Source organism: Zingiber officinale, chromosome 6A (genome assembly GCF_018446385.1).
Source record: "Zingiber officinale cultivar Zhangliang chromosome 6A, Zo_v1.1, whole genome shotgun sequence".
Taxonomy (NCBI): domain Eukaryota; kingdom Viridiplantae; phylum Streptophyta; class Magnoliopsida; order Zingiberales; family Zingiberaceae; genus Zingiber; species Zingiber officinale.
Genome location: NC_055997.1, coordinates 103,274,347 through 103,299,955, shown reverse-complemented (window position 1 = coordinate 103,299,955; position 25,609 = coordinate 103,274,347). Strand labels below are relative to the sequence as shown.

Here is a 25,609-nt window from a genome sequence, read left to right as displayed (position 1 = left end):
CTAGAGTCAGGACGCCGAATCAAAGTGTGTATAAGAAGTCAGGATCCACTTAGAAGTCGAGGGTTGACTTGATTTTCTCTTTGCTGAAATCACTATCTCAGTAGAATCACTAAGTTCTTTTATCCATATGATACCTACAAATTACCCTCTAGATCATTTAGAATTCAATCTCGGTCCAATCCGAATAGAATATCATACGTTTATTATCTGTACTAAGCTCGGGGTTAAAGAGAGAGAAAAGAAAGATGTTACGTGTAAAGGTAATAAGGGAAGATGATATATGTACGTTGCATGTAAAGTCAAGAGGAAAAAAAAGACAAAGATAAAAATGAAAAAGTCATTTATTGCCATAGGGATAAAATGAGAATTAGGAGCGACTTTTGGAAATTACGAAAGATTTTTTATTTTTAAAAATTAATATTATTTTTAATTGCATTTATCAAAGAATTGTTTATAGCATGTTATAGAATATGGATGATATTAAAAGTTATATTAATATATAGAGGTATTTTAAATACAGTGAGCTTCTCATTTGAATCAATCAGAAAAATCTAGTTTATTAATTTATCAGATTTATAATCACATAAAATTATCAATTTATTTTTTTTATAAAAAAAGATGTTACATTCATCCTAGATGTTCCTTAAATCTCTCCCTAAATTTTATGAAGGTAATTACAAAATTAATTTATAGGTGACTATCAAATTAGTTAAGAAGTGAATAAGATTTTTTTCTGAAAATATAAGTCTATAAAAAATTGATCTTAATTATAATAAGATCTTTTAGCACCCATTGTAGGATTTATTTATTTATATTACACATATAAATCATAAAAATGGAATTGTACTTATATGTTATTTTTTTTTCATCCTCTTCAATGATTCAAGGTCAATTATCCCGCACGTGATCCAATTGTAAGCAAAGCGCTACGGTTTGTACTTGAGTTTGATCATACCAGTTGGTTGGACCGAACCCAATAAATGTCCGTTACATGTCGAAGGAGAACGGAACAAGAACCAAACCGGAGCGTGGTGTTGCAACGGCGGAGCTTTCGAGGCCTTCGGCTCGATCTGATCGACATCTCCGCGGCTTCGCCAGCGCTGTTATAATCTCTCCCGTCTCGCGACACGCCTTCTGAATCCTCAATCCTCAGCTCTTGTTCAGGTGATTCCTCCGGTGAGATCCGTGCATTCTCCGAGCATATCGGGGGTTTCTTTTCTTCCCTTTATTAGTCATGTCTGTTTCAATTTTGTATTACTTACAGGGATATAGGGTTTCTTGTTGATCATGGACTCTATTCTCGCCAGCAAGACTGCGTTTTGTCCTCCTGTAAGTTGTTGCTAATTTCGATTTGATGCCTCTCATTTGACTTTAGATTCGTTTGGATTGTTTTTGCTCTTCAGTGCCTTCTAATGCGGATAAAGTGTAGAATTTCTCTAAATGTAGCTTTTTTTTTTTAAACTGATGAGTGATTAATTGGTGCTTTTCAGGGCATTTTTACAAACTTAATTAGTGTTTTGGTAGTCAAATTCTGCATTTTTTAAAAGGAAAATTAAACTGATAGTATTAAGCTAACGTGTTCGACCACTAATTATTAGAGTTGGCTTATATCTGGATATCGTGTCTTTTCATGGAACGTTTCATGGTTTTTGGCTAATAAGTTAGTGCTTTAAAGGTAATTGCTTTTATTTCATGATTTGCTGCCCAAATTTCCATGGCCGTAGGCACCAATAACATATATAGTGAGTTTTTCACAATGCACTCTGGGGGGAATTATGTCAAAATTGATCCAACTAGTTTAGTCTGCAACTCGAAATGGTGGGGCATCAGGATGATGTGACATAGGTCAAAACCTACTGCCCATCTCACGCTCTCAGGTTAGTTAGACATACTTCTTTTAGTACCTGATAAGAGTTATGACGGATGGACCGGGAGGTGACGTGACGGTCAAGGTCAAGATAACGTGGCAGTCCTACTCCGAAAGGAGTAATATTCCCCCGTTTGGCTTGGATTAGTTCCCTAGTGTTAAAATCCTTGGGTTAACCAGACCGAATTTTAATCCAGCTAGGGGAAGATGGCCAGTCGTTAAGCCGAGCAAACTAGGGAGTATAGTGTCTCAAGGGTGGCCGGATTTTAGGGAGGTCTTACATAGCGGCGCCTCATTCTACAGCATATCAATCATAAATGACAGTGTGCATGTGCATGCATTCGGTCTTAAAATTTGGGCGAGCATGTATGCTCTAACCGGCTGAATAAAGCCCGGCTGGGATAAAGGCCCTTAGCCTCATTAGTTCCCATATGTGTGTCCGCCGGATACAGCTCGGCCGGGATAAAGACACTCAGCCTCATTGATTCCCATATATGCGACCGATTATCCGGGCTTAAGGCTTTTAGCTTCATAAAACTTTCCAGATATGTCCGACCAAAGTGCACATACACCCGGTCAAGCATGATTGGGCATACGACACTTATCAAAGGGATTTCTCGGGATTCTGATATACTCTACTATTCTCTAGCAAGTATATTAATATGACGCAGGACGTAATTGAGCAGCTTAATCTGACATAGGGCAAAGGAATATATAGAATGTAACTGAATGGTTCAATAAAAGAGATCGGCTTAAGGACCGATTGAGATGTATTCAGTGCAGAGTACACAGCCAAACAAGCAAGTCGGCTTAAGGATCGACCGAGGTATACTCAACAAACAAGCAGTAGATAATATTTTAACAGCCTTTCAGGGTTGTCGGGGAATATTCCTTGGGTACTTCTTACGGAGGTTAGTTATGACAACACACTTACTCGACAATTTCATCAAGGGTCTAAGCCATAAACGACAAAAGAGACACATCTGTGGGTAGAAAAAAGATTCCTCGGACTGTTACTGCATATCATCCAGACTGTACTATTTTCCATTACCTAACAAACTCCGACGCACAATGCCACCTCATGATCACGGAGGTTGTGAGAGGTGGTATATAAAGAGGGATCATCTCCGTTGGCAAGGTACGCATCATCTGCATTTGAAAAATATGCTCACGCGTATCCACCGCTATTCTTTATTTCACTTACCGGAGATCGTACTGACTTGAGCATCGGAGGGCCTTGCCAGGAATTCCTTCCCTGCTCTTTGGTTATTAACATTTTGTTGGATCGTTGGAGTGTGCACATGATCTGAAGGAAATCGCCTTCTTGAAGGAGGTTTTCTCTTCGTCAACAATCAGGCCAGCATCACCAGCGCGCCATCTCCCCATCTCTCAAACAGGATCAGTACCATCATCGCTCACTAATATTATCAATCATCAAGCCACCACTTTGAATGTTGACTCACTCTATCAGTAAGTTTATCTCCTTAGCTAAGAAAATTTTTAGGCGGAGTTAAAGCTTGACCCTTTCTCTTTAAGACAATTTTGTTTAATCTAAATGCTTATGATTTATTGGTAATCATTTCCTGAGATACTATAGCCTTTAAATCAAAATAGGAGCATTCAAATTTTTGAGTGTTGATGAACTTTCAAAATCTTGGAAGTCTTATGGAGGATAAAAGGTGGAGAAGAGCTTAAAATAACATATTGTAATTTGAGAATTGAGTGATTTGAACAAGAGAGGGAATCTATTTATAGCGGTGAAGGGAGTTCTCAAATTGTAAAAAGTCATCTTGCATATATATATATATATATATATATATATATGATTGCACATTCTCAAAGGTTGGCTAATGTGCATGCATGTAGAGGACTGGTTGTTTTATCCCTTGCTTTATCCTCCCACAACTCTATTTCTTAATTGGCCTAATTGCTTGTTCAAGATTTGGGCGCGTGGGTACATGAGCATGGTGCAAGCGCTGAAGCAATACATTGGTGCATGCAGTTTGCATGCGACATTGAGTTTGATGTGCAAATAAGAGGTGCCACAGTGAGTTTTTTCTTGGGGACAGAAAATAAGCATGCGAACAACATGAACATCAAGGTGTTGTGTTGAAACTACTGCTGCTAAGTCCGAGGTGATGCTAAATGTTGCAACCTTTAAGAATTTGATAGATGGAGTTTCAATCCAATTCTGAGAAACTGTGTAAATGTAGATGCTTTTTAGATGCAAATTTCAATGTGCCATGTTGGAGCCATTTTGTTATCTCATTTTTTGTGCCATGCAAAAGATGATGTGTGCAATTTGTCGAGTTGTTGCCATGACCATAAGATCATTTTGGGATCATGTCACAAGAACATCAAACGATTATTTAATCAAATTAAATTTCAATTTCTAATTTGTAAATTGATCTTTAATCACAACTCACTTTTGAGATTTATCAATTCTTTTTTTTAGTTGATTTCATGCCATATATTGGTTCAACTAGAATTAACACTTGTGCTATTTGATTTAACACTAATGCATTCATGTCCGATTAGACCTGACCAACCATTCATCACTTAAATAGTTCTTGACAATAATTTCTAATTCACTTGACAAATTAGTTTACACTTGCAAAGAATAGTCATATCCCTATTCAATCAATTGGTTATAAAATTCAATTTCTAACAATACTCACATGAATTATATGCAAGTTTCAAAAATCTTTAAACAAGAGTTTCAACATAAACTATTGCACTTAAAGAGGTAGCTTATGGTTTTGTACTTTCTATAGTGGGATATGATTGCCACTGAACTATGTTTTGAAAGACATTGGTGTGAACCAAAATAATCATACTCACGTAATAACCCCTGGCTCTTTTTTGTGTTTGTTTTGATTGAGAATTTACAAGTGCTTACAATTTGAAATAACCCTTGCTTCACACTTACATAAGTGATCTCTTTTCAAGGGTATCTTATAATAACTCATTGTATCCATGTCTTAATGTAAGAAACCTTAAGAACCTTTTCACCATTTTGTTATAGTAATGTGGTAGAGTTATTACTCTTAGGTGCTTAGAATGGTGTAGCTTAGTTGTATGTTGGGTTTTTGACCTATTTCTCTAGATAGACTTTTTTAATTTGTGGTTTTTTGCATCATTCGCTTTACTCATAATTGATGAAAAATCACACTGTTAGATATCAATTGCTATGGTACTATGCCTCTTATGAATACATCGAGACTTACAATATTCATGATGTTCTATACTCTTTATGAATTCCTGACATAATTTTTTGTAAAGTTGAGCCATTCTTCTCTACTTTAAATTATGAACTCAGACTTCATTGTATACTGAGCTATTTGGGTCTTTTTCAACTGCTCCTCATTCGATGGTAAATATGTAAAAATTTATGGATTTTGTATCAAATTTCCAATTAGCTATGTTATATCTCTCTAGTACAACTGTGTATCTTAAGTGTCATTGTAGCATACGTCCATTAGTGCTTACCAATGATTTTCTATTATGGTTATTAGTATTACCATTTCTTTTCAATAATTTTCTACTATGGTTAGTCATATTTATAATCAAGTGTGATTCGCAGCATAACCTATATTTAAGATATGTCAACACTCAATAGTGCTTTCAAATGATTTTCTACTATGATTATTTGTATTCATAAGTCCAGTCCTTCTATTAAGACTTACCTTTTTCTCATGTCTGTGAGGAGAGATGAGTATTTCATTCTTAGACTTGATAACCTTTGTGCAATTCGTTATTTCTAATTTGTGTACCAGAAATGATAAGAGCAATTGTCACCTACATATTCATCATGCATTTGGCTATTTTAAGCCCAATTTTAATTTGTTTGGGTTTAGGTAGTTTTACGATAGCCAAAACACACTCACACTTATAGGTATTCGGGTATTGTAGGAAGGTACATTATCTTTCCATAACTCATAAGGAACTTTGTTGCTATCTCAGTGTGGTACCATGCGGTTCTGTAAGAGGATAACTTCCCTTCACAAGTAATAGGGTATTCTCGAACTAATCAATATAACATTTATTATTTCTTTGTAGTGTGCAATTCTTTCATTCCACAACACTAATGTATTGAGATGAATGTAATTATTTGTTTAAATGAAGCCTATCTTGGAGCAAAATTCTTAAGAGATGTTCGCAAAATTCTTAAGAGATGTCCCGTATGCTCCTCCTAAATCACTACTAATGATCTTGCTTACTTGATTTTTAACTTATAGCGTTTAAACACTTAAAGGGGGCCTTGTTCTTGCTTCCCAGCGAGCCTATCTTGTACTCATCGATCAATATAAAAATGATAAAGTGCTTTCCAACTCTTATTTTCCCAACTTTATATCACAGATATTACTGGAGACTAATTCTAATGATGTCATGGTTTGAATTATTGACCCATGTCTCCTGAAACGAGCAGTATTTATTGTTCCGACATGGGACCAACACCGAGGTACCTACCAGCACTGTGAGGTGATCGTGAGGTCAATACGAGGTCGTCGTGGGGTCATGGAGGGTGCAACGAACCCCCGACAATCCTCTGCGAGGCCGTGAAGGTTGCCGCAACCCTGCGGTGGCCCTACGCGTGGGCGCGGAGGGTGTCTCGACCCCGCAGTGGCCCTCCATTGGGCATGAAGGTGTCGTGACCCACCTGCGAAGTTTGTAGGGTTGCTGTTGTTGCTGTGATTTTTTTAAGGTTATTTTTTTTAAAATTTTTTAAATAGTTTTTTATTATAAATAAATTGTTAATTATTATATAACATTTAATTATATATAATAGTTATAAACATAATATATTATTAATAATAGTTATAAAATATTAAGAATTATTTTAATTTTTTAAATTTTAATATATGTTGAAAATTGAATGTGAATCTAAAATAATTTAAATTTTTTCCAAAATATAATTCTTAAACATTTCAAATAAATCTAAAAAAAAATTAAAAATTTACAAATACATTCAAAAAATAATTGAAGACCTTCACATAATTTAATAAATATCTTTGAGCCTTTCAAATAATTTTATAATTTTAGATTTAGTTTTAAATTTTAAGAATTACTTATTTTATAAAATATTTTTATAAAAATTTAATAGTCATTTTATGAGAAAATATTGAAATATGAACTTAACATCTCAAAATATAACATCAGTGGTGAGCATATTTAATAATAATAAAAAGAACAACATGAAACTATCGTCAATACAAAATCTCGAGGAAAGGTCTTACCTTTCTTTGCAAGAGGTTGTTTTCGAAACTTGAACCCGTGACCTCAAGGTCACATGGTAACAATTTTACCGTTGCGTCAAGTCTCTCTTTCAAATATCAATAAAATTAATTTTTAATTATATACACTTATATTTATATTTTTTTAAAAAAGTACCAAAACTACATCGGCATGGTATAATACGGTATCAAAATCATATCGTTCTAGTCCGAGACTGCATGAGTCGTAATTTTAAACCTTGAATGGTGTAATTCTCTTTTCTACCAAAGGAAAGGGCAATTTAGGCATTCTAGCTTCCGTACAAATCTTGCACCTATGTCTTTAGTCAAACATAAGTTTGGTAACAAATCACGAAATTGCATTGGGGTTTTACAATTTATATGTCGTAAATGGTTATTCCACGAGCTATAAAACTCAGTAATTTTGTTAATTATATATTTTTCTTTAAGGGGTGACATTCTGCTTGAATAGTTCTCTCAAGGTATATTTTTTTACAAAGATGCCAATCTATGTAAATATTACTTTGTTGGCCTAGAACATCAACTTTATGCTACTCTTTACTAGCAATGACCCAAATATGGGATTATACCGTATACAAAGCATATGCAACCATCAATAAACATTAATTTTGAAGACATCTTGAGAATGACTTTCCCTAGTTCTACGATCTTGACCATGGATGAGTTGTCCATGTACAACACTCATTTAGAGATCAGAGTATAGAATGAGAATATATATATTTTTGACACAAATGTACTATGTCACTCTTATGTTCACCCACCTTGGGGTATTGACCATATTAACCATGAGGCTATCTCAATTAGATACACATGACTGGGGGCGAGATGCCTTGGTTTGATGCGTTTGGCCTAAGGTTTTATTTGCTTTAGCAGGTCTAACTTTTTGCATGATTGAGTGACGATCCTTGTTCTATGGTTAATTTTTCCATGGAAGTAGTAATTCCCTGAACCTTTTGGCATTTTGGTTTAGGTTACTGTCACTTTTTGACCAAGGAATGAAATACCGTTCCATGCTGCATGACACTAACAGTTTTTACCTTCCGCCAGCAAAGCGAAACCGACACAGGGTGCATGACCATTTCGCGTGTCATCGCGTGCGTCACGCGACAGGGGGAATCACACACGTCACACCCCACAAAAGGAATCACGTTCGTGTGTGTCGCGTGATAGAAGGAATCGTGGATAGAAGGAATCAGATTCCTTTTGTTGATCGATTAATAATAAAAACACTATATAGAGTTAGCGGCTGCGAGCGATCATTAGTAAGGGGGAGGCAGCGGTAGGTGACGGTGGGGCAACAATGAGGCGATAGCAAGTGGCGACTCTTCAGACATGTATGATTTCAATTTGACCTAAACACGTATTGGAGGCGTCATGGAGATGTCACTAGGCGCCGCCAGAAGCGTCGCGGGACCAAGCGTCCCCGAGGCGCGTACGACCAAACGCGAAGGCTGTTCGAGGCGTGGCATCGCAGGCGTCGCCGGAGGCATTGTGAGACACCTTCGGTGTTACTGGAAGCGTCGTCGGACGCTTCCGGGGTCGCGAGGTGTTTCCGTTAATGAAAATTAAATTAATGATTTAATTAATTCAAATATTTTCCAACTTAGGTGTGATATTTCGAAGAGACTTTCATAATCTCTAATTAAATTATCCTAATAAAATATGTAAAAAATATATTTAAAATTAAATAAATTTTATTAATTAATATTTTGAAAATTATTTTTACTATTTTAAATTTTATTTAAAAATTCTAAAAAATTTAAAAAAATTCTAATAAATCAGATTTATTTTCTGATAATTTTTTTTATTATTTTATATTTTTTTACTAATTTACTATTTAATTGATATTCTAATTTTTTTACCATTGTAACTATATATTATTTAAATTAATAATTTATTAAATGAATAAATAAATAATTTATATAATTATTATATATAAAGTAGTATTTTTATGTTAATTTATATACTTATTATAGATTTTTTTTTTCATCTTAGAATTAATTTGAAATTTAGATCCATGAATATTAAGATATTTAGCTTTTTTATTTTTAAGATTCTTCTTCGAAAATATATGAAACATATATTTTTGTTTTTGAATGTCTTTACCTTGGAAATATTATCTATCCTTTATTTCAGAAATTTTGATAAGGGTATGCTGTTAAGTTTATGATTTCTAATAAAACACTTGTAATCTTGTGCACTTCTGATCATTCTAAATTGAGAAAGTTGAATTAATATTCTTAGGAAATTATTTCAAGTTTACTTTATGAAAATGTGTTCTAGAAGATTGATTTCATGAAGTTGTTTTTTATATACTTAATTTGTAAGTTTACAATGATAAAAATATTCTTGACGTTATAAAATGATGATCATTACCTGTAAATATGTATTATTCTCAGTTTTTTATAATGCATAGATAATGACACCAAAATTACAATCTCATGATCCAATTTGAAGGCACGCATGTCGATTAGAGAATTAATTCCATTGGCATTGTTTGCATTGCGATATGATTGGATGCGGCGATGGGATCGCATGCCTAAAACAACATGTTGCTGGTAGATATTCAAATGTTTCTAATTGTCCAAAACTTTCTCAAGAAGTTCGTCGTGCAATGAAAGAGGAGCTTGATGGCAACAACGACAATGCGAACTTGTTGATAGTTGAAGCTCTAAAGAACCAATCTATGATGAATTTGAAGGTCGTGGTGAAGTTCCAAGGGACAAAATTTTTTTAGTAATTCTTAGTGCCTCTCGAACTCAATATGACTATGAGTAAAATATACGACATAGAAATGCCCGTGAAAGGGGCTCAACTACTACAACAACAATGGGAAGGAATGCAAGTGTTCGTATTACTTTAACACAAGGTGATATTGGTCATTTTTTTTCTTCTATGGGACGAAGACGTGCAATTGATATTGCTGATAATGATCCACCAATATTCCTAGACCAAGCTAGCAAACAGACTAGGATTGATGATGGATATAGAAAAGAGAAGAAGAAATCAATCGGTCAAAGTATTGCTAAATTTTTTAATTTTAATCATATTCCCCCTAATGCAGCAAACAACATATACTATCATAGCATGATGTCCAACATCCAAAAATCTGGTCTGGTATTCAACATCCGACTGCATATGAAATTGCCAGTCCATATTTAAATGAACAAGTGGAAAAGATCAAGATTTGGATCCTATCATACAAGAAACAATGGAGCTTATATAGGGTTACATTGATGTGTGATGGTCGGACAGGACCTACGTGGATGAGCATTATCAACTTTCTATTAGACTGCAATAGAAAGGTAGTATTTCATAAATCTATTGATGCAACTACAGACTATCATGATGCACCTTACATATATCATTTGATGGATAGTGTAGTTCAAGAGATAGGTGCAGAACATATAGTGCAGGTGATTGCAGATAATGGTGTCAACTTAAGAGGGCGAGAGAGTTATTGGAGCAAAAGTATCAAACATTATTTTGGACACCATGCGCAGCACATTGTATCGATTTGATGATGGCAGATATCGGTAAGCTCGATATAGTGAAGAAAGTAGTGAAAAAAAGTCAAGCTTTAATAAATTTTCTCTATAATTATCATTGGATTCATGAATTAATGAGGAAATTTATTGATTGGGGAGATTTTGCGAAAGGACCGATTAGGTTTGCCGCTTACTTTCTCCTTGTATTAGAAAAATGTCGGATTAAAGGACATGTTCTCTTATGAGGATTAGGAAGCCTCTCGATATTCTAGCATGACTGAAGGTAAGGAGATGCAAAAAAATTATTATATCTGTTAGATTTTGAGGTTATATCGCATATATTCTTATAGTAGTAGAATTCTTGTACGTTATTCTATTTAAAGTTGATATGGACAAGAAGCCACAAATGGGCAATGTTTATTGCCTAATTCATGAAGCAAAAGAGGAAATTAAGATATATCTATAGTCACCAACCAAGTATCAACATTACATTGATATAATCACTTACAAGATGGGAGTGGGACGATCAAATGGGAAAATATATTCATTTGTCACGTACATATTTTTTAATGATAAATAATTTTTAATATTGTTATTAATAATTATATATGTTTAATTATTATAGGTTATTATCTCAATCTGGCATATCAATACCGTTATAATTTTGACACAAATGATGATTCATTATTGGCTATCAAACATGTAATATCAAAACTACAAATAAATAGAGAATCAATTGTTGAGACTATTAATGAAAGTCGATTATTTCGAAAGGTATATGGTTCTTTTAGCGATCCTACTGCAGTGACATGCAGATATAAAATGGATGCAGGTAAAAAAATAATAAAAAGGGGTAGTCCGGTGCACGAAGCTCCCGCCATGCGGGGTCCCGGGGAAGGATCCATTGTACGCGGCCTTACCTTGCTTTTTGCAAGAGGCTGTTTCCAGGATTCGAACCCGTGACCTTTTGGTCACATGACAACAACTTTACCGTTGCGCCAAGGCTCCCCTTCAGTGGTAGCTAATTATTACTAATTATTGTCAACAAATATAAATACTAGTTTAATTTTGTTCTTATTTATCTTACAACTCAGTGGTAGCTACAATATGGAGGATCAACTTTGAATTTGGAAAAGATTGCAGTACGAATTCTCTCATAGACAATATCTTCAAGTGGTTGTTAAAGGAATTGGTCAACTTTCTCCCTTATTCATATAAAAGTATGAAATCATTTTTCTTATCGTCGCTTGGAGAAGATGGTCTACATTTATTATAATATGCGTCTTCAACTAAGAGCAATAACAAAAGAGAATGAAGAACAAGAGTTTGGTGATGTAGACCCATTTGATATTAGATTTGCCCAAATTGAGAATGATCCAATGATGCATTGATGGAGCGCTGTTGACGCTGAAAATCCATTACTTGATGAAGCATGAGATCCACTATGACCATTTTAATTTCTTACTCAACATATTAACAAATATAGGTTAAAGGAGATATCTATGAGGAAGAAGATGATGATTAAGCTTTTGATCAAGAATTTTAATTTTCTAGATCTCAGTTTAGACGTTCTTAGACATCCCATTCCCAAACCCAATCAAAGTCTATAGATAAAGGCAAAAGCAAAACTCCTGCAATTTTTACTAAAAAGAAAAGGTAAACCTCTTGCTTTTTTGGAAGGTCAATTGAGAATTAGTGAAAATCCACCCGATGCAATTGATGAATGAGAACATAATGACAGTGATGAAATATCATCACCTTCTGACACTGTAGTCCGACAAGAAGTTCAAAATGAGGATAGTGATGTTGATAGCAGTGCAAGTATTCATAGAAGTGAGGATAGTGGTGATGCATCTAGTGGTAAAATTTATGTTCTCTCTACCCAGCACCGGAACGACACGTGAGACAGATTACACATATACAACTCAAGATTATGATTATGGAGCTAGAACTATTCAATATCAACATCGATATAAAGGTGACAAACAAAAGAAAATTCATAATTATCAAGATATGCAGTAGAGTTTAGTTGAGATTAATTCTAGTCAAAGTTTATCATACTCGCAGCCTTCTTATTATAATTTTGATGCATCATATGGTGATCTATCATACCAGAGCTCGGGGACGTATGTTTATCCTTATCCTTATCGTGTGCCTGTACTTGTACCCATTTCAATTTCAGTAGTGCCAGTTCAAATCTATCTTTCAATAATGAATCGAGATACGTTGATGGACATGTGGAGAAATCAATATTAATATTGCATGTCATTGGATGATTATTTAATCTGGACGTTAGATAATTATGGAGTTGACCTAAGCAGAATGTTGCAAGAATTAATGTTTCCATCTGATTCATGCCACTGCTTTTGGTATTAGTAAGGTAACATATTATGATGTAAAAAAAAAGGGGCAACCCAGTGCACGAAGCTCCTGTCATGCGGGGTCTCGGGGAAGGATCCATTGTACGCAGTCTTACCCTGCTTTTTGCAAGAAGCTGTTTCCAGGATTCGAACCCGTGACCTTTTGGTCACATAACAACAACTTTACCGTTGCGCCAAGGCTCCCTTTCGTAACATATTATGATGTATCAATTTTAATTCAAATTATTGATAGATCAATTTTCTTTAAAGAAAACTATATTTAATTATTTTTTCTATCAATATTAAGTTGTTCAATAATTAAGAATTTATATAAAATTAATATACAACTTATTTTTAAATTATATATAATAAATATATTGATCTAAGAATTACTATATATAAATAAAAAAAATATCAAAATCGTATCGGCACGGTATGATACGATATCAAAACCTTATCGTTCCGGTCTGGGATCGAAATATTGGCACGAGTCGAGATTTTAAATCTTATTTTTGACTTTTTGGTTTAGGTTACCATGCTATCTCTTCATTTTGGTTTTAGAAGATGGGTTTGTTTTATTGGAAACGTTAACATTGGCCATCAATTTCGATTTGCTAGTGTCCTCTATTTGGGGTCAGATGATGAGGCCCTCCATTCCCATCTTTTTGTGTTTATGCTCCTGTTATGTGGCTTGTGTTTCTATCAAAAGCCTCACTTTGGCCCTCAGTTTGAATGCCTTGGTGTCCTATATTTGGAATTAGACGATGAAGTCCTTTAGTCCCTTCTCTTTGCATTTATACTTAAGACGATTTTTGAAGTATGTTCACATCGGTGGTAGCCTCTTGATGATAGCAACCATATAGGTCATAAATTTACAAACCTTTAGTATGGATATCTTAAATGATCACTTGCAGCTCTTGGACTTTGGCTTACGAGGGACATTGTGTCTATCATCTTGAAGTCCAAGAATTTTTCTATTATAAATTTCTTTAAGTTGGCAGCATCCTATGCTTTATGTGACCGTAAAATACCTCTAAAATTTAAAGGAAAGTTCTATAAAATCGCAGTTACTTGCTATGTTATATGGAGCTGAATGTTGAGCTATGACTCGAGCACATGAGCAGAAGATGAAAGTTGCAGAGATGAGGATGTTAAGGTGGATGTGTGGACATACGAGGATGGAAAAAATAAGAAATGAGAGCATTAGAGAGAAAGTCGGAGTTGTATCTATTGAGGGAAAACTCCGAGACACACGTTTAAGATGGTATAGACATGTACTTAGAGGACCAATAAATGCTCCAGTTAGGTGATGTGAAACTATGACAAACACACATATCAAACGAGGAAGAGGAAGACCAAAAAAGACTTGATTAGCAATAATAAAACAAGATAAAATTTATTTAAGTATAGATGATGATATAGTAGGTAGAGTTTAATGATGTAAAAGGATTTATATAGTCGACTTCACCTAGTGGGATAAAGCTTGGTTGCTATTGTTGTTGGCATCCTATGCTTTGAATTTCTTGTCAAGCAAATGAGCAATGCCTGCAGAGTTATAGCTATTGTATGGTTTGATGTTCAACTCGTTACTGATAAAGTTTATGCATAAATGTTCCATGCTTCCTTTGCTTGTGTGTCATTTTTAGATATAGTGGGAGCATCTTCTAAAAGGAATCCTGTGAGCTTCAATGTAGTTAAATAGGACAACATCTTTTGTTGCCTTCACTTGAGTTTACTTTAGAAAAATTTTCTAGTCTTTTGCAGAAATGGAAAATTTTCAGGGGAATCCCATCAAAACCGATCCAATTCATTTGGAGTCCAGTCAATCAGATTGTTAATAAATTGGCGGCTCGAATATGTGGAACATCATTACGATGACGTGGGTCATGAGTTACTAGTCATCTCACCCTCCCATGTTTGTTAAACTCACTTCTGATACCATTGTGATCGATTATTTTTGTTAGTCATTGGGTCAATTCTTAGCATGTTAACATTCCTTCTATTGGGTAGGCTTACCTCTTCAAGTAAGAAATTCTTTAGGTCGAGGCAAGAGCTGAACTCTTTCACTTTAATACAATATTGCCTGCTTAACTGCTTATAATTTATTGATAATCGTTTCTCAAATACAATAACCTTCAACTCAAAATAGTAGCACTCTGAGATTTGAGTTCCGGTGAACTTTTGAAACCTTGGAATTTTTGAAGAGGATAAGAGGTAGAGAAAAGCTCAAGACGAGAGATTTCAACTTGAGAATTGAATGATTTGAACACTAGGAGAAGGGAGGCCTCAAACTGTAAAAAAGACATTTTTGGAATATTTTCTGCAAAATTCACTAACTACTAAGCATTGCACATTCTCCAAGTTTGATTAATGTGCGTGTGCATGCACAAGATTGACTATGTTGTCTGCTGCTTTGCCGCCTTGTAGTTTTATTTTTCAGTCATTGAATTTCTAATACCCCATCCTGAACTCAAGCATGTGGGTGTGTGTGCATGGTGTGAGCATGGAGCACCAGGCCAGCACATGTGGTTCGCATGCCGCTGAGTTCTAAGTGCAAATGAGAGGCAATGTTATGAGTTTTTTCTTAGGTGCAGAAACTAGTGCACAGACAATGCGAGCACTGAGGCACTACATTGGCACTACCTAACTCTAAGGTGATGTTGGATGTCAGCCTTCAAAAATTAGGCAGACATGTTATTGATTCAGATTCCTAGAGGCCGCATGCAACTACTTTTTGGATGCAGATTTCAATGTCACGTTGGAGCCATTTTGTTCCCCTCATTTTATGTGTCACGCAGAAACTAATGTGTGCAATTTGTCAAGTTGCTTCTGTGACTAATTGATCTCTGTTTGCAACTCATTTTTTGGATCTACCAATCCCATTATTTTCGGCCAATTTCACATCACATATTGGTTCTACAAGAATTAATGCTTGCACATATGAGATATCGCTCATGCATTCACGTTTGTGAAACATGCTTATGTTTGAGCCCATACCTTCTTCTGATTAGACTGAACTACTTGTGAAATAGCCATTCACTAAATTAGTTACAAAAACCAATTTGCAACATCATAAACGTATGCATAGAAGCAAAGACAACATGAGAATTACTGATATAACATGTTGGTCTGAAGGAGAACATCCTTTATCTTAAAAATAGTTTGGCTGAGAAGTCAAAATTTATCTCTGAGAAGGATGCTTTATCTTAATGATAAAGTTCTCTTAAATGATTCTTCTGAAGAATTTGCTTGTTAACAAGGATTCTCAGGATTCTTGCTGTATTCTTGGACTGAGATTTCTCCACTCAGTCCTGGTCAATGCCAAACTAGTTATGCATATAAAAGGTGTTCTAGTTTGGATCTTAATTAAACCTGTTCTTGCTTCTCTCATTTACTATTTCTTGTGCATCACATTTCCTTAACATGTGCATTTATCATTATTTGTATGTATTGGTAGTACTCGATACTCTTTGAAGGAGTTATGGTATCATAACTCCTGTTGGGCTTAGCTTATTATTTGAATTGCTTACAACTTCATATTTTTACTATAGGGACTGTTCTTTCAACCTGCTGGAGGAATAAAAGGATCACAATTTAACTTTAATGTGGGACATGCTGCCAATTTCTGCAAAGTTTATTATCCTAGAAGACCATCATCTTATGTGGCCAAGAGATCTAGAAATGATGGAAGAGTGCTTAATGAAATTTGCTGGGATGAAAAGATTCTTGTGGCCAATAGAGGAGAAATTGCAGTCAGAGTGATCCGAACAGCACATGAAATGGGTATACCTTGTGTAGCTGTTCACTCTACTATTGATCGGGATGCTCTACATGTGCGGCTTGCAGATGATGCAGTCTGCATTGGTGAAGCTCCCAGCAGTCAATCGTAAGTGCTGGTTTTTCTTGTTAGCATTAGCTACGGAAATTTCTTTGAAACAACCTAAAGTTACTTCCTAGTGTTGCTTATTTTTGTTTGAATTTTCAGAATTTTCTCCGGATTTTCCTGTTGCTTTTGTCATGAATAGAAGATTTTTTGGACATCTATAGATGTCTAATCTTATATTTTTAACAGGTATTTGCACATTCAAAATGTTTTATCTGCTGCTGTTAGTCGTGGGTGTACGATGTTGCATCCTGGTTATGGTTTCTTAGCTGAGAATGCTCGTTTTGTTGATATGTGCAGAGGGCATGGAGTCAATTTTATTGGACCCAATGTAAGCTGTTCTTTTACCTATAGATTGAGTCATGAATAAACTTGTACACTAACACTTCTACTGGAGACTTATATTTCTATTGGTCCTTTGCAAAAAGTCTTAGAATAGCCCTGTCGGACATTTGGATCCGCAACCCTGTCAAATACTTGTACCCGAGTCCTCCAGATGTTTACTTCTTGTAGCATTTGGACAAACAAAGACGGAATTCATAATTTTCTTTTGCTCAAATACTTTTTTCGGTTTTGGATTAATTTTGTGCTATTACTTGATTTAAAAACAACTTTGAAAAAATGCACAGGTGTTTCATCCAGAACTAGTTCTTATAAATTTAGACAAGCAATTTTTTTGCACAAGCTTATCTTTCTAATAGTTGGGCATCTCATCTCTGGCTTGTTTCTATGCACAATATTTAAACCCACAGATGTAGACATACCCCTCAATGATTCATTGTCAAATGGATGTAATTTTGGCTAATAAGTGATACATTAACAAACCTTTTCATAATTTGTCAGCCAGACAGCATTCGTGTAATGGGTGACAAATCTACAGCTAGAGAAACAATGAAGAAAGCTGGTGTTCCTACTGTACCAGGAAGTGATGGACTTTTGCAGGTAGAAGAACATCTAAGACATCAGTTTTTCACTTCATTGTGAATGTTACTGCTGCAAGTGATTAGATTCCTAAATGCTATTTTTTTGCAATTCAGTCAACAGAGGAGGCTGTGAAGCTTGCCCATGAAATTGGTTTTCCTGTCATGATCAAGGTACCTTTTTTTCTTTTCTGAGATTGAGTGAAAGTGCTAGTTCTTGTCACCATTATTCGTTGCATTTACCTTATAGATCCATGATATTTCCTTTAAGGAGGATTCTTTAATACTATACTATATGCGCCTTTACATTTGTGCTGGTGTACAATCTTTGAACTTGGATTTTGCCAACTTAGTCTGACCTAGTTTCTGGATTTAGCTAAGATCATCTGTATACAGTTTTTCTTCAGCCCATTCTTCATGACACCTAAAGCACTCAGTTCTTGTTTCAAACATATTCAATTCCACAACTACAGAGATATCAAAAAATTTTCCATCTTGAAATTAACTTGGCTTTTGGAAGGCATTTTATTTAAGATATTTTTTTTTTCCTCTCCCACTTTCACTCAGGCAACTGCTGGTGGTGGAGGACGCGGAATGAGATTAGCTAAAGAACCTGATGAGTTTGTGAAGTTGCTACAGGTACTCTATACCATACCTGTTTTTCCCTTTTTCTATAAAATGCATCAAGTAACCATGCAAATGCAAGTTTCTCTTTTTGGTTTTGTATTTTTTTTTTCATTATTACTCTGGCGTAAGTAAATAATACATGGGACAATTAATATTTGAAAAATACGAGAATGATTGAAGTTGATCTATATTTTGACAATCTGGATACCCTTTGGGGTAATATAAGATATTTGAGTTCATGAATTTTGATGTAAGGCTAAAGTTACCTTACATTGGGCTTAAAGAAAGTGGCGACAATATTTCCATGTTTAATTGAGTTTACTGTCTTAATTTTGAACTAACCACCAGATACAGTGTTTTCAACTTTTGATATTAGGATAGTTCTGTTTTACCACTATTGTCCAGTTTAAAACATCCTCATAATTGTCATACAGTCATAATGATAGTGTATTTGATCTCTAAACTGTAGAATTTCTTATTTCCAGCAAGCTAAGAGTGAGGCAGCAGCTGCATTTGGAAATGATGGGGTTTATTTGGAGAAATATATCCAAAATCCAAGGCACATTGAATTTCAGGTAAGGTATCCATGTATTGTCTAGTCCAGAAAATGAAGGCGTGATAGTTGGAGAAACACTCAAATTTTCTTGTGCAACTGTATACAGAAATTTGTTAGACGTTTTGTTAATAACTTCTGGCAGCTTCTAATACTTTGCAGTTTAACTTCTGAACTTGGAGATTTTTTTCCATGTGCATGCAAATCTGTGATATTGGTGGAAAGAAAACATTATTTTGCCAATCACTCATTCATCTTAGTATCAACTTCCATTATGTTGAATTGGCCATCTAATAATTAACGAAATATTAAGCCAGAAACTCTTTATTTGCCACTTTCTGGTCATATGCCAACTATTTACAAGATCATCTTTTTTTATTCTTCTATATCATGTCATAGAGGACCATGTTTGGGCAGCTATCGCCACTATGAATGCCAACCTAAATTAACTACAACCTAACAAGAAAAAGAGTTGTTTTGTTTGTGAGTTAACACACATTTGGAGATTTTTGTTTACCTGAAATTTTTGGTTCAGATTTTGAAGTAAAAACTATATAGCTGATCCTACCTAGTGAGATAAAATTTGGCTATTGTTGTTGTTCTGAAGTAAAAACTTGCAAGTTTGATCCAGTCCAGCTTTAATAAAAGAGATAAAGTTGCACCCTTGCCTTACTTGATTTCAAATATATGATCTTATTTTTTTAAAATACAAACTCCTTCAGTTTTCTAACTGCGTGTTTATTTGATCTTGAAAACAGAAGTGTATAGTAATGAGATAATCAAATAGAAATCTGAGTTGACTTTTGCTTTAGGTTTTTCTCTCCAGAATTTCATTTGGGGTTTGGACTTGAATACTAAAATTTTCGCCTCACCCAACAAGTTTGGTTTAACTTGGTTTATCCAAAAACCAATTCCATACCACCAATGACTTACCTTTCCCAATATTTGATTCCCTCTTGATGTATATGTAGATATGGTCAATAGCTCATGATGTCATATAGGAAGTTCATTTAAATCTTTCTACATTGTAACCTGTCTCTGTCATGGCTTCATAGGTTCTAGCTGACAAATATGGTAATGTTGTCCATTTCGGGGAGCGTGATTGTAGCATTCAGGTATATATATTAAACTATGGTTCATGTCTGTCTTTAATTTCTTCGTATTAAAGCTTCTGACTTTTGGATAAATATTGTGTTTTCTTAAATATGTGGAAGAGGATAATATGCCATGTTTCTCATAAAGGCAATTTGTGTTCAATATTTGCTTGCCCTTGTGTCATTATAATAATTTATTTTTTATATTATCTATTTCTAAGTACCTAAAGCTAGTTTCAAGTTGTCTTCCTGACGCATCTTTGCTAGGCTTTCTAAATGTGATAACGTTGTATGTGACCTTAGTGTGTTTGCCCTTACTATCTTTGCATGCTGTATTGATATTTTTTTTGCATGTTCTCTATGATTTTCTGTTTATGAATATGATTATTAAAATATAAATTCCGGAAGGCAAAAGCCTGGAAGAATGTAATGGTTGTTATGTTAGAGCTCTTTGACTTGCACTAATGGCGGTGAAGAGCATCAGTCAGCAGCAACAACTCAAGGCAAGTGGTTGCAGTTTCTTTTTTGAAGACGCAAGTCATATATAGATTAGAGAGGAGAGATCACCCTCTCATGAAGTCATGATTACCCTCTAGAGAGGAAGCGATCACCGGACGCTAGCCTTTTTTGACAATTATCGGCGACGATTGAGAATAAGATCAGGATTGGGAGCATAGAAGGCGCGTCCGTGCATGCCTTCTCCTATGCCTTGGCCACTTGAACTAATAGTTAGTAATCACTCGTGATTTACCTCCTCCGTGTTGACCTAGAAACGGGTTGACGGGGACGTTGGGGGCGAACGAATTGCCTTTTTCCCATAGGATTGGGAGCCTAGAAGGAGGGGGAGAATGATATATAGAAATAACATAGGTTAGTTATAATACTCTATAACTATTATTAGTAATATAACAATATTATAATTATTATAACAGTTATTATAATTGGTATATATAATTTATATAACAGGAATAATTTATATATATTATCAGTTAGTTAAATTATTACATTATGATTAATTATTAAACTGTTTATATATAATTTAGTAATTAAAAAATAGAAAAATATTTTAATTTAAAAATTTTACCAAAATTAACTCATCATATTATTAATTAACATATAATTCAGTTATTTTAATTAATTAAATGAATAATTTTTAAGAAAAATTAATACAAAAATAATATAATTCAATTTAATTATTACCAATTAATCAAATATTACTTTTTAATTAATTTAATTCATTGATTTTTTATATATTTATTAATTAATAAAAATACTAATTAATTTTTGTTAATAATTATATATTAGTTTAGTGATAATAATATATAACAGTATAATTTTTTATTAAAATTTGTGATTATAATAAGATAAATAAATTAATTTTAAAATTATTTGGAATTTTAGTTGGAACCAATTATATACAATTAATTTAAAATAAATTTTATTTAATTATAATTGAATAAACTTAAATTTAATTTTAAATTTAAAATGCACTTCTAAATTTTCTAGAGGTTTATACATTTTTAAATATCAAAAATTATTTTAAATCATTTAAATAAATTTAAAAATATTTATAAAGTAATTTTATTTTGTAATCCATGTTAAAAAATGATTGTAAATTTAAAATATTCTAAAAATTCTCAAACATAATTTTAAATATTTCAAATAAATTAAAATTTTTTAAATTTTGTAATTATATTAAAAAAATGATTAAAAACCTTTCAATTTGTTTTAAACAATGATAAATAGTTTTTAAAATAATTTTTTAAACTTTACAAGTAATTTTATAATTTTAGGTTTAATTTTGAAAAAAATAGATAATTGCAGAATTATTTAATATTTTAAAATCAATTATTTCAAGAAATAATTTCATATCTTTTAAAAATTAATTATATACAACAACAACGACCAAGTCTTTTCCCATTAGGTGGGGTCGGCTGTATGAATCATTTTACGTCATTGAGCTCTATCTCCTATTATATCATCATCTATATTTAAATAAATTTTATCTTATTTTATTGTTGCTAACCAAGTCTTTTTGGTCTTCCTCTTCCTCGTTTGATATATATGTTTATTATAGTTTCACATCGTCTAACTGGAGCATTTATTGGTCGTCTAAGTACATGCTTGTACCATCTTAAACGTGCCTCTCGGAGTTTTTCCTTAATAGATGCAACTTTGACTTTCTTTCTAATGCTTTCATTTTTTATTCTGTCCATTCTCATATGTCCACACATCCACCTTAACATCTTCATCTCTGCAACTCTCATCTTCTGCTTATGTGCTCGAGTCATAGCTCAACATTCAATTCCATATAACATAGTTGGTCTAACTGCGGTTTTATAGAGCTTACCTATAAGTTTAAGAGGTACTTTATGGTCACATAAAACACTCAACACTCCCCTCCATTTCACCAATCCTGCTTGTATTCTATGTAAGACATCTCTCTCAATCCCTCCATCATTTTGCAAAAATGATCCTAAATATTTAAATCTCTCGGTTCGAGCAACTCGTTCTCACCTATCTTAACAATTGTTTCATTACTTCTAATATTGCTAAACTTAAATTTCATATATTCTGTCTTTAATCTACTAAGCTTAAAATCTTTCCCTTCTAGTGGTTCCTTGCAAGATTCTAGTTTAGTATTTACTCCTTCATGTGTTTTATCTACCAAAATAATATCATCTGCAAACAATATGCACCACGGTACTGTGTCTTGAATGTGCCTAGTGAGTTCGTCCATAATTAGTGTAAAAAGATAGGGACTTAGAGTTGATTCTTGATGTAACTCTATCTTTATTGGAAATGCTTCAGTTACTCCACCTGAAGTCTTTACTCTGGTTGTTATATCCACATACATATCCTTAATTAGTTCAATATATGTTACGCTAAATATCTCTTTTCTAAAATTCTCCATATAATTTCTCTTGGGACTATATCATAAGTTTTTTTTAAGTCAATGAATATCGTGTGTAGATCTTGTTTTTGCTCCCGATATTTTTCAATTAATTATCTAAGAAGATGTATAGTTTCTATTGTCGACCTTCTAGGCATGAACTCAAATTAATTTTTTGCTCCTTAATTTTTTTCTATTACTTTTTCCCAAAGTTTTATAGTATGACTCATTAGTTTAATACCCCTATAGTTTGCACAATTTTGTATGTCTCCCTTGTTCTTCTATAAGAGAACTAGAGTACTTATCCTCCATTGATCAGACATTTTTTTTCGTTTTCAATATCATGTTAAATAATTTTGTAAATCATTCAATACCTTGTTTCCCTAAGCACTTCCATACCTCTATCGGAATATCATTTGATTCAACGGCTTTTCCATTGTGCATCTCATTTAAAGTTTATTTTACTTTTGAAGTTTGAATTCTACGATAAAAATTAAAATTTCTATGTTCATTTGACCTACTTAAATTACTTAAGTTAAGTTGGTCACCTAAACCGTCATTAAAAAGTTGATGAAAATATCTCTTCCACCGCTCTTTTATTTCTTCATCGTTTACTAATACCCTATTACTTTCATCTTTAATACATTTTATTTGGCTAAGATCTCTTATTTTCCATTCTCTCACTTTAGCTATTTTATAAATGTCTCTTTCCCCTTCTTTTGTATCCAATTTTTGATATAACCGTTCAAAAGTTTCATTTTTTTGCTTCACTCACTAGTTTCTTAGTTTCTTTCTTGGCTATTGCATATCTTTTTAAGTTTTCCTCGTTCTTATAAATATATAATTCCTTATAAGCTATTCGTTTTTGCTTCACTTTCTCTTGTATTTTCTCATTCCACCACCAAGATTCTTTACTTAGTGGTGCATGTCCCTTTGACTCACCGAGTACACTTTTAGCTACTATTTTCAACTTTGATACCATCTTATCCCATGTTGTATTAGAGTCATTGTATATTTCACCTAATGCTTGTACTTCTACTTTCTCCTTAAATATATTTTGCTTTCCATCCTTTAACTTTCACCACTTAATTCTACGAATTGTATATATTTTCTTTCTATTGATACTATGTTTGAAGCGGTATATCCAACACTACTATCCTATGTTGGGTAGTTAAGCTTTCTCCAGGGATGACTTTGCAATCTTTACAAATCTTTCTATCCTTCTTCCTAACCATAAGAAAGTCAATTTGCGATTTATTATTCTCACTTTTGAATGTAACTAAGTGTTTTTCTTTTTTCTTAAAAAATGTATTAGCTAATATAAGGTCATATGCTATTGCAAAATCTAATATAGTTTTCCCTTTCTCATTTCTCGTTTCAAACCCATAACTCCCATGTACTCTCTTATATTCCTCATTTTTCACTTCGACATACCCATTTAGATCACCGCCTATTAAAATCATTTCATTTGGTGGAATATTTTATAATACTTCATCTAAGTCCTCCCAAAACATTGATTTGGTAGCTTCATCTAATCCTACTTGTGGTGCATATACGCTAATTATGTTCATGGTTTCTTTCGCCACTATTATCTTAAGGGCTATAATTCTATCCCCTTTTCTAACTACTCTTACAACTTCATCCTTTAACAAACTATCTACAATAATACCCACTCCATTTCTTGCTTTACTATTTCCAGTGTACCATAACTTAAAACCCGAGTTCTCTATCATCTTTGTCTTCTCGCCTATCCATTTTATCTCTTGTACACATAAAATACTAATTCTTCTCATAATCATCATATCTACTTCCTCCATTGATTTACCAGTAAGAATTCCTATGTTCCATGTTTCAAATATTAGATTATTAGTTTTCCTATTATATTTATTCTTATCCAACCTAAGACTAGAAAATAATGTCAAAGTTGTGTTATAACTTAGTGTTTATTTAATATTTTTGTAATTTCTCTTGATATTAATTTATGTTTTCTTATTGTCATGTTGATATCCACTAGTTATATTTGCGATTACTCTTTGTTTTATTAACATATTTGTAAGTATAACAAACCTTAGATAATTTTTTGTTATTTTAATGGTTCAAAATGTTAAATAATATTTTTGTATAAAGATATTTATTCTATTTATTTAATATTTTTGTTAAAATGAGATATTCTTGTTATTTTATGATTTTTATGAATAGGCTAATATTTCTTATGTTAGTTTTGTCAATGTTATAAATTGTGAATATTTATTATATTTTTTGTTATAAATGATTTGATCTTTTTGACACTGGCTTTTAAATGATGCATGGTAGACAAATGACATTAAAATAACAATCTTATGATCCAACTTAGAGTTCTACACTTTGACTTGAGAATCGATTTTATTGACAATGTTTGCATTGTAATATGATTGGATGTAGTTGTGGGGTCACAAGTTTAGAATAATATCTTGCTAGTGGATATCCATATGTTTCTAAGTGTCTAAAAGTTTTTCAAGGATCCGTTATGCAATGAAAGAGGAACTTGATAGCGTAAAAGAATTAAAGTACAACAACTGAAATTTTTGATAGACGAGCCTTTAGAAAGCTTGTCTATGAGAAATTTGAAGGTTGTGATGAAGGTATTTCGAATGACAAAGAACTTTTAGTAGCTTTTAGCACCTCTCGAA

The 25,609-nt window shown here is 33.4% G+C and overlaps 1 pseudogene; it reads left to right on the top strand.

The window, feature by feature from the left end:
* Positions 1-971: 971 nt before the first annotated feature.
* The window catches only part of LOC121997209, a 35,239-nt pseudogene continuing 10,601 nt past the window's right edge, over positions 972-25,609 (top strand).